The sequence below is a fragment of the Zonotrichia leucophrys genome, chromosome 1A (genome assembly GCF_028769735.1).
Source record: "Zonotrichia leucophrys gambelii isolate GWCS_2022_RI chromosome 1A, RI_Zleu_2.0, whole genome shotgun sequence".
Taxonomy (NCBI): domain Eukaryota; kingdom Metazoa; phylum Chordata; class Aves; order Passeriformes; family Passerellidae; genus Zonotrichia; species Zonotrichia leucophrys.
The window spans coordinates 9,514,392-9,529,882 of NC_088170.1; the positions used below are offsets into that span (position 1 = coordinate 9,514,392).

At 35.6% G+C, this 15,491-nt stretch overlaps 1 long non-coding RNA gene across 1 annotated transcript; it reads right to left on the bottom strand.

Annotated features, from left to right (window-relative positions):
• Positions 1–293: 293 nt before the first annotated feature.
• On the bottom strand, positions 294–11,804 carry LOC135456529 (uncharacterized). Its single transcript, XR_010442565.1, has 3 exons — positions 11,712–11,804; positions 3,853–4,122; positions 294–470 (listed from the first exon to the last, which is right to left on the bottom strand). It is a non-coding gene; the product is annotated as an uncharacterized LOC135456529 (long non-coding RNA).
• Between the last annotated feature and the right edge of the window lie 3,687 nt (positions 11,805–15,491).

Consider the following 15,491-nt stretch of genomic DNA (forward strand, 5'->3'; position numbering starts at 1 on the left):
CATCACCTCTCTGTGCTTGGTTTTGGATAGGTCAATATTATATGAACCTCCCAAAATTAGATCAGTTTTGGTGGTTCTGCAGGTATATTTCCATTATCACCAAGCCCAAAGGCGCTGCCAGAGTTTCTAAAGACCTTGGCAGATGCAGACAGAATCTGAGGCTTGACTTAAAGTCTTTTAACTTTCTTCTGCCTCTTGGTAGCAAGGACTGTACTTGGCTGTCACACTGTACTAGATACTCTTATAAGGTCATTTGACCTTATAATCCTCTTTTCCTGACAAACTGGTTTTTTTTCCATTTGCTGATTGTATATGAGATGCAACAAAACTTCAGTGACCTTAAATAATTTTGCTTCTGTCAGGAAAATTCCACCTTGGTAGCTACATACACCCACCAGCTGAAGGGTTCCAAAGCACGAGCTCCTTCTTGTTGACTTAGCTGTTCACAGGGGGAAGTTGGTTCCTAAATTCTAAAAGGAAAACAGGCTGATTTAAAAAAAAATGAACTCTGTTTTTCAAACCCATTACCTGCTTTCCATTATTTAATTGGCATTTCCATAGAATTCTTTTTTGCATGTATTATAACTGCAGATCCTGCCTCGTGCCTGGGGATCCAAATTCTCATGCTACCATCCAAAACCAGACCATGAAGTAGAAGCAGCTGGCTCTCAGCAGAAACAAAGAACTGCTCTGACAAAGTCCCACACAGCAACTCTAAAAGAAACTTTCAAAGGTAGGTTTTCTTCCTTATGATGGTCAATTTTAAAATGCTTTCAAATACTTCCCCAACTGCAAGTTCCTTAGTACATTTTCATAAAAATCAAGACTTCAATAACAAAAGTTCACTCATTATATATATACATATATATATACACATACATGATTAATTTTAATTCTTATTGTATCTGGAATTGTTTGCTGCTTCAATAGATTCTTTAAATTTTAAGCCATTTGCTTAGCAAAGGCATTTGCTTATTATGGGCAGACAAGATAGACCTCTAATGCCTGCATGCAAAATTTAAAAAAGGAGGATGTAATGAGTCAGAATTATTAGATAATGCAAGAAACTAAATCTAGTAGTTGGGTCTACATTCTAAGTAGAGTTATTTGAATTATTTTGGCACAAAATATGGCTAAATATATTATTTATTATTTTTCATAACTAGGCATTCATCTGGAAAAGAGATATTAATGTCTCTGGCACAAAAAATTCAAAAATCTCAGACAATCTTTCCCCTACAATCTTTTTCAGTGTTTTTCCATCACACTGAAGTCCACATAACTGCAAGAAAACAAATATATTATTCTACTAAGTACAAAATAGCCATACTCAGTGCAAATGTCAGCTCTTCTGAGTAGCTCTTTATTGTTAAACAGGAAAAAAATTTAGCTCTCAACAAAAAAAAAAGGGGGAAAGAAAATAAACCTCTTACTCTCAATTACCAAATTAAATACATTTCTCATCATCATCAAATAAATAAAATGCTCTTTTTTTTTTTTTTGCTATCATGCTACCATGACAAATAAAGTTAAGTGATAAGAAGCAAAAAAACAGTCCATGAAAAAAAGTACTTTCATCACTGAGATCAAGAAGTCTCACACTCATAAGTCACATTTAGAACCTACAAAAAAACTGGTGTGGATTTTCTGTTTCAGCAGCTATTCATCTGAAAAACTCAATATTTTAAGAATGCTTTCTTCTTCCTTAGACTTCTAGTAACTTTCTAGATTTTTGACAGTCATCCAAACTCACCAGTACATAGCAGCAGCAAGTAGCTACAGAGACATTCGTATCCTTTCTTGTAAAAATAATATATTTAAAAGTCATAGTAAATTCAGTAGGAGTAATTATTTATGCTTCCAAGTTCTGTGAGTTTACTCAAGTTCCAAAGACATTTTTGGACTATACTTGAGCACTTTTAAACAAGATTTGGAGCCCAGTTTTGATCCAGTCTAAATTTAGATTCAAGCAGCTCTGGCCTACCCAAGCTACACTGATTCAGGCTGATGTAGTAAAGGATGTGTTTTGGGGGGTTTCCTGTTTTAACAAATTAAAATAGTTTTCAAAAGAAATCAGAACATAAGCATGTTATAAGAGATGTTAGAATTACATGTTTTAAAGTGTTTAGGCTAAGGTAAAAAGGCTGACACATTCCTTATTTCATGCTCTATTTGGCTGCAAGCACAAGAAGTCTTCAGGAAAAGAAGAACTACCCATGATAGTGTTATGAACACTGGGCAGAATAAGAGTTTATGAAGTTTAGAGTAAAAAGAACTGAGAGGTTGAAATCAGTGTGGGGGATAGCCTTTCAGTTTTTCACAAGACATGAATCTGAAATACATTCATATGTAACAATTTTCAGTAAACAAAACTCTAGATGCAACTTTATCTAGATTCAAGATCCTGAACTATCAGCTGCTAAATCAGGTTCACGCCTATTTATAATTATTATTATATATACTCTATATAATATAAATATTTTATATAAGTATATGTAAATATATATATATAAGAAATATATTTATATTGAATATTTCCAATCTAGAAAAAAAATTCATAATATATGGGGCTGTTGCATCAATTTCAGGGTAGGATAATCAAAGCTTATAACTTTGCCAAAAGAATTTTTACCTGTATTTGGCCAAAGTATTGGAACTTACTCAATTTACAAAATCTATATTTCCTTGGGATGGACTCTAATTTTTTTTTTATTTGCTCCCTATAAATGAAATCACAGTCTTTCTTCTTCACTTCCAAATTAATGCTTGCTTTCTTTTAAATAATCTCATGTGAAAAACTAGATACATAGTGAACTCTAGGGAAAGACCTGTGTATATCAGAAAGCCGAGGTTACACTTCTCATATTCCCAGTTAAGGCTGCCTAAAAAAGCAAACACTAAGTCAGAAAGGGAGGTATGCCCAGTCTCCTTAAAATGGTACCTTGCCACATGAAGGAACTCAGGGTTAACTGAGGACTAACTTTATTTAACCACCTAACAGCATTGCCACCATGATCATACCAGTCCATTTAGCCCATTAAAGCAACAGAAAATGGAAAAGTGGACTCTGACACAGCAGCAGCAGAGGCATCCATTGATCCTATTTACACATGACAACTCTGACTTGTAATCCAGCCTAGAGGCAAATGTGCATTTATCACCAACCTAAAGCCATATTCAAGGTATAGGACTGAAATGTGGGGGGAAGGCCACAGTTCTGCTGCCTGTGCTGTGTCTGTTCAAGGACAGAGGAAAAGTTTCAGAACTGACTCAGTACCTTTTACCAGCACTAAATTCATATTTGGAAAAAACAAGACATAAAAAGGCAATGACTATAATATGCTAAATGAGAGGCAGTACTCTAGGCCAACTATTATTATTTTTGCCTTCAGGCTGCAATTCTTTATGCCACTAAGCTTCTGGTGACTCACACCACCATATTGTACCAACAATGCTCTCAAAATGCAAATTGCTAATGACTTCTTTTAGCCCAATATAAACCTAGGAAACAAGTGCAATTCAATGCAGTATTTCAAGCAGTGCCGTAAACATCTTTGCACAATAGTTTAAGCTAATGGCACTCAAAGTTTTATCTTATGCCTAAAGCTATTGTCATATTGAATAGCTAAGATATAATCTTTGGAAAAGAGCATTAGCATTCTTTCATAAGGCACACTGCTTCACAGAGTTAACATACCTTTTATATACTTGAATGAGTATCAGAAGAACACAACACAACAAATTCTTTCCCTTTCTAAATAGATTTCTATTATTTTTAAGACTCAACCATTTTAAAGTATTTGCCTTATTGTGAGCAACAATTTCTGGGAAATCAGCCAGAATACCCGATACCTGTTGAATTGGGAATGAACATGAGGAATTAAGAGCTCTGTGTGTAGTTGCAGGACCTTGATGTTGCTATGCTCATGGAGACATGGTATGGTGTTTCATACAGTGTCAAAACAGATGGAAACAGGCTCTTTACAAAGGACAAGCCATGAAGATGAGGCAGTGGAGATGTCCTTTATGTGACAGAACATTTGGAATGCACGGAGGCCACTGAGAGCATTAAAGGGCAGCCCAGTCTGGGTGACCTTACACTGGATGTCTGCTCCAGGCCACCTGGCAAGGAAAAACAAGCACATGAGATCTGCTGACACCTAGAACAAGAACTCTGATCAGGGGTACTATTTTCACTCAGTGAAAAGTAAAAGACATTCCAACAAGACTAAACAGCATGCAGATCACCTCACCCTTAGACCACAGGTGAAAGACTAGCATCCCACTAATTTTCTGCCTTTTCCCCACTATTTTCAGATCAGACAAGGTTAGGTAATGCATTCAGTTTCTATTTAGATACAATGTCACACCACAAGTACATTTCTCAGTGAATAATCCGCAGGTGAATAAATGACTTAAGTCTAGTGAGGCACATGTAAAATATGCAGTGCAAATGTGCTCACTTCTCATCAGTTTTTGGAGCCAGACAGATATAAACCTAAGAACTGAACAGGATGGTGGGTGCCAGAAAGAAGTACTTGCTTCCCAGCCTTCTGCTAAATAATAGTGGCTTTTTCAAATCAATGTTAAGTAGAATTACATTAATGCAATTTTTTTCTTTTGCGGGTAAAATTAAATGCCAGTGACAAGAACTACCATTCACCCTCACTCTACTAAATTTCCCTTATTATTTCATAATAATGAAATTATTAAACTGGAATAGAAAAAGGCCTGTTATAATTCTGCTGTCAATACCACTGTACTATATTACCTGTCCCAGCCACAAAACAACAGTTGATGAGCAGATGCACACTGACATTAAAAACCATTTTTAGGGGCCTTGATCACAATAGAACAGTGTAATCCTTGTAACATGGAGTGTTAACACAGCAGCACTGCTGCAAAAGGCAGGAGTTACCAGAGTTAATCACTGGTTCTACCGTTGCCAGGAGTGTTAGAAATGGGGTTAAGTGTTCTGTTGTTATAAATCCGCTTCACTTTTTATTCTCTAAACAGGATGAAGCAAATGTGATTATTTACAATCTCATTTGCAGCAGTTCTTTGTCACTCCTTTCATAAATAGTATTTCTGCTACTGTAGTTTCTCACTTTCAGAAGCACTTAGCACAAATACAGAAAAAATTCTTAACAAATTATTTTTATGGATGTGTTTACATGTATTTTACATGAAAGATCACACTACAGTAAGTGTTCTAGTTCAAAAAGTGATAATTGTACATCTGTGAATGCTTCAGACAGACCTGATTTTGATTATTTTATTTAGTGCTTAACTAACACATTTCACCTCTCAAAGTGACAAGTGAACCCCATGAATAAATTACACAAAATCCAGTTACCTTATTTACCTCACCCAAGCCAATGTACACATCAGGGAAGTAAAGAATAAAAAGAATTAAATTACATTATTTACCTCAAAGCTTCTCTTACTAGCTAAATGCAGGCACAGCTCCTCTTTTAAACTTTGCCACTCATAGTTTAAAATCCTACTAATGAATTACTCATTGCCTTATTAGTTTAGAAGGAATAATTCTCCAAACTAATAATATTTTCAAGGACTTTAGATACATTACGTGATAGAAAAATGAACTTCAAAAGAATAAAATCCATTTTATAATTTCCTAGCATTTCTTCTTTACAAATTTATCCCCACGTATCCCTTTTTAACCTTTTAATTCATAATTTTAAAACTATCTTAGTATTTGTAACCTATTTAACTTAAAAATAGGTATTTTATATATGGGCAACTATAAAACCCAGTGTTTCTTCACTAGCCTAAAATTAAAACAACCTAACCCCTATTTTAAGACTTTTGAAAATGAATTTGAAATATGGTAGAATAATGGCAAATTACTAGAACAGATACAGAAACTACACAGAGAATTTACAAGCTTTATTACACATACAGAGAAAAAACCCAAACAAAACTGCCAGAAATTATCAGGAAACCTTAAGACTATAATACTTCTTATAAAAAATGCAAGAATGTTCTATTGAAGAGAACATCTCAATTCTAGGAATAAACAATACACAAGTAGTGGAACATGTTACACTAATGAAAAAATAACAATAGACATTAAGAAAGACTAGGCTGTAGAAGTGAAAGAATGGTTCTTAGCATCTGGAAACATAATTTTGTATGTTGTATGCCAGAAACAAAATCAAATGTAATACCTCTTGCATACCTACCTATGGCAAATGAAAAAACAGCAGAGTTCTAGTTATTACTGCTAAAATTTAAAAATATAGCCTCTATTCACTCCAAGGAGTTTTGCCTATATACAAAAAAATCAAATAGTGGGCTGCAGACACACTCTCAGATATGTTGTGCATGGACCTAATTGCCTTTGCAGGTATTTCTCTGTTTACAGGACATTTTCCAGTGGGTGAATATGCAGACAGTGCTGCTAAAAGAGGATTGTTGGGCACTGACTGTGCAGTTCAGCTTCTTGCCTTAGTGCAGCCATTGGGACACCTCACCCGACAAATACAGGGACTGCACTAACTGCAGAGGATTGATTTTCATTAGTTTTGTGAATATCAAGCACCACATGAAAAAGTATGCAACATACTTCATGCTGACCCAAGCTTTATATGGCAAAATAGAGAAAAAAAAAAAATCTGCATTTACTTTTACTTTTGATGCTAAAAATGATTTGCAAATGAAATCTCCTTCCTAATTGGAAAATCTACAGGAACAGAAAGCATGCCATTTACCATAGGTGTTTATATGGACCTCTGATTAAACTTTGATTTATCTATCAAAGAAAGCATTGATACCTCACTTATTCCCAAAAGCACAGGGCCATGAACTTCCTGAGTTCAATTCCATGAACTTCCAGACTTATCTTGCATTTTCAACTCAATGTCAATTTGAAAAGCGTATTTCTTTCCTAGGTTCTGCAAACAAAATATCATTAAAGAAGATACAGTTCCAGCACTCTATTTTAATTTAAAGACTAACCAGAAATATTAGGGAAAAGCACACCATTTAAAAGCAAGCTGTGTTCATAAGAAAAGTTCATATAAAAATTAAGGAGGACAATTTTTATGAATGTGAAGAACAAAGAAGCAATGGTCCTCTTTAAACCTACAAAAATAATGTCAGATATGCAGGCACAAAATACTATCAGTAAGTACAGAGAGGTTCTGTTTTCTCAGCATGCAAGGGTCCCATTAAGAAAGGACTTAGAGATGAACAGAAAAAAATTAGCAGAAATTAAAAGAAACACTCTTAGTCAAACAAGAAAAAAATATAAGCACTCTTCTACAAATAGGACAAAGCATATGACCAGCTTGAAAGGAAAAAAGCTACCTTACTTCACAGTAAAGCCTTTCCTCATCAGCAAGGTCTGCAAACCTCTCTAAATCACAAAGTAACCTTACAAGCTCCTGCCTTGATGCTCTCACTTAGCAGCAGCTGGCAGAAATGATCTTCTAGGCCTTCCCTTTGGAATTCCCCAAGGACTTGTGCTCTTGTGCCCAGAGTAGTGAACACAACCCTTTCCTACAAACTAGAGTGCTCACAATTACAATCAACACTTACACATTTACCTGGTATCTTACCTGCCTTTTAGAAAAGTGGCCAGCTGTCTCCAAGACCCAATATTGCCAGACACAGGAGATGTAACATAACAAAATTTATTACTGACCTTTGATTGCATTATCTATTTTTGGACGCACTTTGTCAACACTAATGTGCTCAGCATTTGGGGATTCCAATAACTGCTGTTCCTAATTTCATAAACTACATGACATTTCTCCATGTGAATTCCCCCCCCAAACACTCTGACTCTAGCCTGAGTTCTAGTCCATCACATGCCAACAATATTTGTTTATTAAGCCTGTGACATTTTAACATGCAAGATGAGATATTTCATTGTCTGACTAAGCTACAAATGTCAGGGCAAAAAACCTCAATGAGACTCATTTTTCAGTCCCAGAATACTCAAAGAAAACTAATGTTATTATGTTTTTTAGTACATGTACTTTTACACAGATGGTTCTACTTTAATGAAAAGCTATTGCTGATCAGTACAAGAAGTATTTTGAATTTATATTTATTTTCTACCTATGAAGTCTTTCAGACTACTACTAATTAAATATTCTGCTGGCTTTTTGACCAAGGAATAGAAGAAAGATGCATTCAGATCTTTTAATTCTTAAAACAATTGTTCTATGGCAAATGGTGTATAGGGAATGCGTTCTATAACCCCACTTATGTATGGCATGGATTTGACATTTGTGAGACCCTAAGACCTCAGCCTCCAACACATGAAATTTCTATATGACAGAGACCCCCTATGTTTGCAAATTATTGTAAATCTTGGCACGGACACACAGGTTAGAAAACACTGCATTTTCATTTGCAGACTTAATTAAATATTTATCATACTTTTCAAAGTAAACCATGAAATACATCATCCACATGAACTTCTTATATTGGTATTTTAAACTATAATTCACAATTACTTTTAACATTAATAGCCCCTACTATTTCTCTACCTTTTCACTATTCTAGTTCAATAACTGATGGTCAAATTCTACTGTTCCCTAGAACAGGTATATGTCTAGGTCTAATTGTGAGTTTAACTTCAGTCATCTCTTCTGGTTGATAAAATGCAAACTGATTTGACAAGCTTCATCTCTAAATTATTATAAGAAGAAAGAAGCTAGTGTTTAAAATTGGAAGGATACGTTACTCAGCTTCTCTTGATAATTAAAAACAATTTTTCATTAAGCACTACAGCTCTCACAAAAATATGTAAAGTTAATGACAATACCTAGCAAAATGTAGAGCTTGATTATTTCTAATGAAAAATTATGTAAAGAACTGCAATTAAGTCATCGGAAGCATGATTTTGCATAATCATCATGTGGAAAATACTGCAGGGATTATCTTATTCAATATAATCAATGTCATATGTAACTGTTTAGCTTTTGTACCCATTTTAGGATGCTGATGATAAACAATTTCCTTACCATTCTAGAAATGTTTGACTGTTTATGAAAGAAAACTCGACAACAGGAAAAAATCTAGATGATTGCAACTGACACATTTTCCTAACATAAAAACACTGTTGGTTTTTTGGATTATCTGTGACTTCATCTACAAAAATACTCAAGAGATTATGTAATCAGAAATAATAGTGCAAGGAGAGGGCCAGAAAAGGACTAATACGTAATTGTGCTTGAGCAGCAGCTTACTATCAAAGTACCACAATAATGCTTAAAAACCTTTTTTCCTCTTTCAACTTACATATGCAAGGAGGGACATAAACAAAACAGCTTGGCATTGAACCTGGACAATTTAATATCTTAAAAAAAGGTTTTTAACATATTGCCCCATGACTTTGAGAACAAAAATATTCAGTTTATAGACAAAATTACATATTATACATAAATAAGAAATAAAGTCAGATTCAGAAGTCAATTGTGGCATAGTCTTCATACAAAATTGCCCAGAAGCATAGAACTATATCATATGAATTAATTTCTCTTTATTTTCTTCAACTTCTGTTTCTATTCATACTCAACAGCTCCACAGAATGTAATAAATACGAACTTGCTGTACATTCACTAAATATGAAATAAATTTTAAAAACTCTCTTCACCTCTTTCCACCAATGAATATATGGCTAAATGTGTGGCACTGCATTTCCCACTAACAAATATAATGTTTCCACAGTCAAAAGCCTTATGCTACATTTTCTGGAATGTTCTATGGCTTTATTAAATATACTAACATAAAGTATGTTAATGCAATTACATTTTAAAATAAACATGATAAATGTGTATTAATTAGAACCCACAAATAAATACTGAGAAAAGTTAATGGTTAAAACTATTTGTGCAGAAAGTGGTGATAGTGCAAGACAGATTGTTTTACTTGCAAGACAAAGTAAGTTTATCACTTCAGGTTAAAAATACTTATTCTAAATGTTAAACTCAGACATTCATTAAATAAACTAGAATAATTTTCATATAAAAGATCAGAAATAAAACCAATTCATTCTGATCACTTACAGATAATGTTATTAAACTTGTTTCTACTCACTTTTACACTCTAAAGTGTTTTTGTTGAATATTATAGATTATTTGCTAGATGAAGTAATAAATCAGATAGACAATGCAGGCTAAATAGATATCTGCTGAAAGAGGAGATATAAATGAAAGTTAAACTAAGGGCATACTAATGTTTAGGAAAATCTAAATTTAGCAAACATACTCCCCTGTGGTGTAAAAGTGAATTCAGCAATTCTGGATTCCTCTTCTCACCCAGACTATCACATGAGTTTGTCCCAAGCAGAACTCTAACCAGAGCAAAGTTTATTCCTCAGAAATTCAAAGTTGCGATCTTATTTGCCCGGCTCTTTTCTTCCAGGGTCCTGAACACCATTTTATGGTCACTGCAGACAAAGCTATCACAATCTTCATACCCAGTTCCTAATTTTTGGCACCAAGTCCATTAGAGGAGTTCTTTGCCTCATCAGGGCTTGAGTCAACTTGTGTCAAGTCATCATCACTGCACTCCCAATGTCTCCTGGAATGTGTGTGACTTGCTCTGTTGTCCTTCCAGTAGGAAGAAATATATAATTTTACATAAAATCCAATCTTAAAACCTGATTGTTCCTTGCCAGAAATTGCCTAACATGTTTATTTAAAATGAATGTTTGCAATTACAGATGGCAAACATCTGTAAGGTACTACCAACAGGTAGTGGTCACCAAACTTGATTGTGACTGCATATTAGTAATATCTTACAAGTTGTAAACTAGCTCAAATGAATCAAATCTTAGCAGTTCAGAAAAATAGCTAACAGCTGAAGATCCAATATACACCAATATTTATGCACAAAATTTATAATTATTAGTAGCTCAAGTTTACACATTTTTACTTTGGTATGGGTAAGCAATGGGTAAATGTAATCTTTGCCTCATGCTTTGGTCAAGAAAAACATTTGTCAAAAATAAACATGAGATTTCAAGACTGTAACTACATAATATATCCCTACATAATTAAGACAATGGTGAGGTGGGGTTTTTCCCCTCAATAGTCCCATTATTTTGAAGGGCTAGTTGGTTTGCAGTGTGATACTGTAGACAAGTCTTCAATACATGCTAAGGAACATTCAGATCCTAAGTACAACACTGGCAAATCACAATAGATCTAGAAGGTTCCATGCAAAGTAGCAAGAAGTCTTCTGGCTGAAACTGTAAGCCTCATTAATTCTTTGCATACATGTAGCACTTCCACCTATAAAAATCATCATCTTGCATGGAACTATCATAAGTACTCAGCTGCCTCATACTGGTAGGTAGAGCATAAAGGGAAGGAACCCTTGCTCACTTTATCACCCACAACTCAATGTCCACAGCAGGCAGTGCCAGCAGAAGCGAGAATGATATGGGAGGTGTGCTGATAATATGTCAGAGGATCAGTCATGCTGTCAGCAAATGACTTTTCTTTGAACATGAGTCAATGTGGATGCAAGGATGAATAGCAGACAGCATCCACCAAAATGCTGAGACAGAATAATTTCAGCTGCAAATAATACTTCTAACCAAAACCTAGCTACAAAATGAATGACCAAGATGAAGTCCTTGAAGTCAAAGTTTGGAAAAGGTCATTGTAGCACTACACTTATCAAAGAAGGCAGTTTTTTGTCATCATCTTATTGCAGAAGTTCCATACCTTCTCAGTGAATTCTCATGTGCTGCTCCTCATAGCACTGACTTCTGCTTCACAGCACAGCTAACAAACTCCATCTCTCTTCACAGCACAACCAACAAACTGCAAACCTCTCCTCACCCAGCTAACCCACTCTTTTGTAGCACTCACCATTATTGGACGCAGCTGTGGCCTGTTAAGGGCAGGCCTGTTCCTAATCTTTGGTGATTAGCACAGCAGCAACTCCTCAGGTGTGAGATTGCCTTCTGCACTATCTTTAATTTCTTTCATTCTATCCCTCCACAGTTCTTGTTGATTACCTTTGGGAAAATAACACTTAATATTCAAGATATGGGGCATGTAAAACAAGTGCTAAACATAGGGATATCCTAGTCTAATCATTTTAATTTTTTGCTTGGAAATAACTGAGTCTTGTAAAATACGAAACTCTGGCTAAGGTAAACCTTTCACGATCCTACATCAATGCAAATACTGATTGATATTTCACTGACAGCAGTGCTATCTTCCATAAAAGACATCTCTGATTAAAACAGAGCACCAGATCATAGATAGAATAAGATAATTTAAAGCAGGCTGATTTTGCTTCTAATTAAATAACATCTGGTGTAATTCTTTACCTTGTGGCATTGTTCTTTGTAGACCTTGATGCTCATCTGTCCAGTGGACTGCTGCCATGGCTAGCAGTCCTGGCACCAGTGTACACAGACTTGTTCAAAGCCTGCAGAAAGGCTGGATAACAACAATCCACCCATCTGGATTGTCAACACCAAAGAAGCTGACATCTGCCAGAGTAATTTGGCTGACTCCAACAGGCCCTCATTTATGGGAATTACCAGGCATGCTGGCATAGAGCGACATGGTATGTCCAGAAACTTAGTTGATTTCTCCTGGACAGCTTCCATCAGAATCTCCAGTGTGACTGCCATTCTGTGCAGGAACTCTTGAGAGCTTTTATAAGTATCTGGCTGTACTTTTGAGTATCAGTGGTAGCACAGTCTCTTCTGCAGACAAAGGTAACACACAGTAGAAACTGTATGATTAACAGCCTGCAATTCCTCTTCCTCAGAGTCTGCGAGACAGATGTTTCAATCATACACAAAGTTCACATACTTGGGATGAAAAAGACATGACTGGAATTGATATAACAGAAGCAGGTACAATTTGGTTAGATTGTTAGCATAGATAATAAAGAAAATACGTTCAAGGATACGAGAGTCACTAAATCATAACGTGACTCCCAGTCCTTGGATAACAACCACAAGCATTGCAACAATTAAGGGAACACACATACTGTCCCATTGTCCTCACCATTGTGCTAATGCCATATGAATGGCAGGAGTAGCATCAAACAATGGTTTGGCTTGGAAAGGACCTCAAAGATTATCTGGTTCCAACCCCTTGTTGCTAGAGTAAACAGTAAAGAGCCAAAATCACAGACTGGTAGGGCACACCAGCGAGAGAATACCTGGTGGGTCCTTGTAGGTTTTAAATTTTACTTCATAATAACAGAATTAAAAAATAACTGATTCTTTTTGCAGAATTCATGAGGAGAAACCCAGACCCACACCTTAGGTATGTGGCCCAGCTTACCATGTGAAAATAGAGCACTTCTGTGTGTAAACACCTCTGACTTCTGTGTTTATTTAAGGAATATGTCACAAAATAGCATATCTCAAAAATGTACCTGACATCCAAAACAGTATAAAAATATTCCATGGACTCATAATGCAGCATTGTTATTCCATAACTACCAAGATTCCAAACAACTGAGGTTTATACTCTGTCATAAGAAAAAAGCATTAGTAGAAAAAATTCAGATGAAAATGCAATTGTGTTTAAATGAGACTGAAATGTAAAAATAAAAATAAACAAAAACAAAGAACTATACTTAAACAAACAGAAAATTTGACATTTTTGGTAAAAAAAAAACCCAGGTGAAAACCAGTAAATGATTTTGATGAAGTGCCAATTTACTGAACAATTGCTCTGCTAAAAAGAAATAGAGCAGAGTTGGATTCATTCCTCTTTCTACATGAGAGCTGCATCTTATCACACAAACTGACTCAGAGGATCCAGCTCAGTAAGAGAACCTGGACTGACATGTATAGGACACAGCTACATGATCAATAGGATTCATGGATAATAGGAACAATATTGATAGCAACATTCATTTACCTTACCCAGACCCCTTTCAGATAATAGCAAAGAGAAGAACTGCTGCTCTGCTCCTCTGAAACACCAGCTGTAGTTAGTCTTACCATCACTGTGTACCAGCAAGAGCATTCACTGCCCTTTAAGGGGCTTAATCCAACAATGGTTCCTGCACCATTGGTAAAGAGCTGACAATAATCAACATTCCTAAAAAAGTTTTCCTGCCTTCATGTCAGTTATGCAAAATAAATTACTCCCCTCAGCACTATCAAAACCATATGAACAGTAATGGTGAAGTGTAGAAATCACAGGAATTTTAGCAGGCTTGCACTGGATAGCCAGCTTCAAAGCCTCTCACAGACATCCTGTGCTCAAATGAAGCTCAAAATTGCAGTTGCACCTCCTGCTTTTTCCTGTATTTTTTTCTTGGCTGAAATCCTCTCATATGCCTGCAAAGCAAAGGGGCCCAGTCTTTTTTATCCTCTTTATTGTCCTCATAAGGAAGTTCCTGCTGTTGGTTACAGAATAATTGAGTGTGCCTTGTTTTTACATGAAAACAGAATATTTCACTATCACCACTGGTTTTTTCTTAATTAAGAAACTACTATGGCTTGAGCAATCTCCCTCTTTTCCTCTTTCCACTTCATTGATTAATTGGGCACCCTTAATAGACTTACACATGGATTGCTTTGCAAAAGGTTCTTGAGAAGAAGAAACTTAGGGAGGCAGGGATATATTTCGGGGGGGTTAATTTGTTTTTAAACAGTGAATCAGTTAATTCTAAACGTAGTTTATTGGCAAATCTTTCCTACAAGAACAGACCATTTTATATAATAGAAATAATTCTAAAAAAGGCCAGACACAGTGACCAATATGTTTATCACTAACTTTGCTAGAAGAAACTATGCATAAATTGTTCTCTGCTGATGCTGCACAACTCCTTAAGAAATAATCACATTTTTATGTACTTGCTTCAAATGAAATTCAGAAATGCCTTTCAAAACAAACAGCAGAAAATATTTTTAAAGTCTCTCCAACTGTGAAATTAATTTGTAACGCAAACAAATGTAACATTTCATTCTATAAATACACAGACTGGAATTCAACAGAGGGCTGAAATGGATACCTCGGATCTTGGGCAGAAATTTGGTAAAAATAATTTAGTTTGTGGGGTTTCACCCCCACCCTTTTCTTGTACATTCTCCTGACACATTTATAGAAGATGACTTTTAGGTTCTCCAAATATTTAGAGCTGTGCTACTGCACAAGTCCAGAGCTGATCTCTCATTGCAGCATTGTGCCTATTTCCTGCTAAATCAATTTACTGATTCCAGGTGACTACCAATTCAGCAGGAGGAACAACAAAACAGTGCTAAGCAAGAGTCTTAATTTCCTACAGTCAATAATGAAGTGTGCTAATTACCTCTTATCTGCCCTGTGAACTGCTGACACGCTCTGTCCATTTTTAGCACAGAGAATCTCCACTTTAACACCTGCTTGTTTGGTTTGGTGGGAAGGGTTTGGAACTAAAACACTGAGGTATTTAGACAGAACACACAAGAAGGGATTAGTATATCCACAAATCAGACCAAAATACAGCTGTTTGTATAAAATGTGCAAGATCCAAACTAA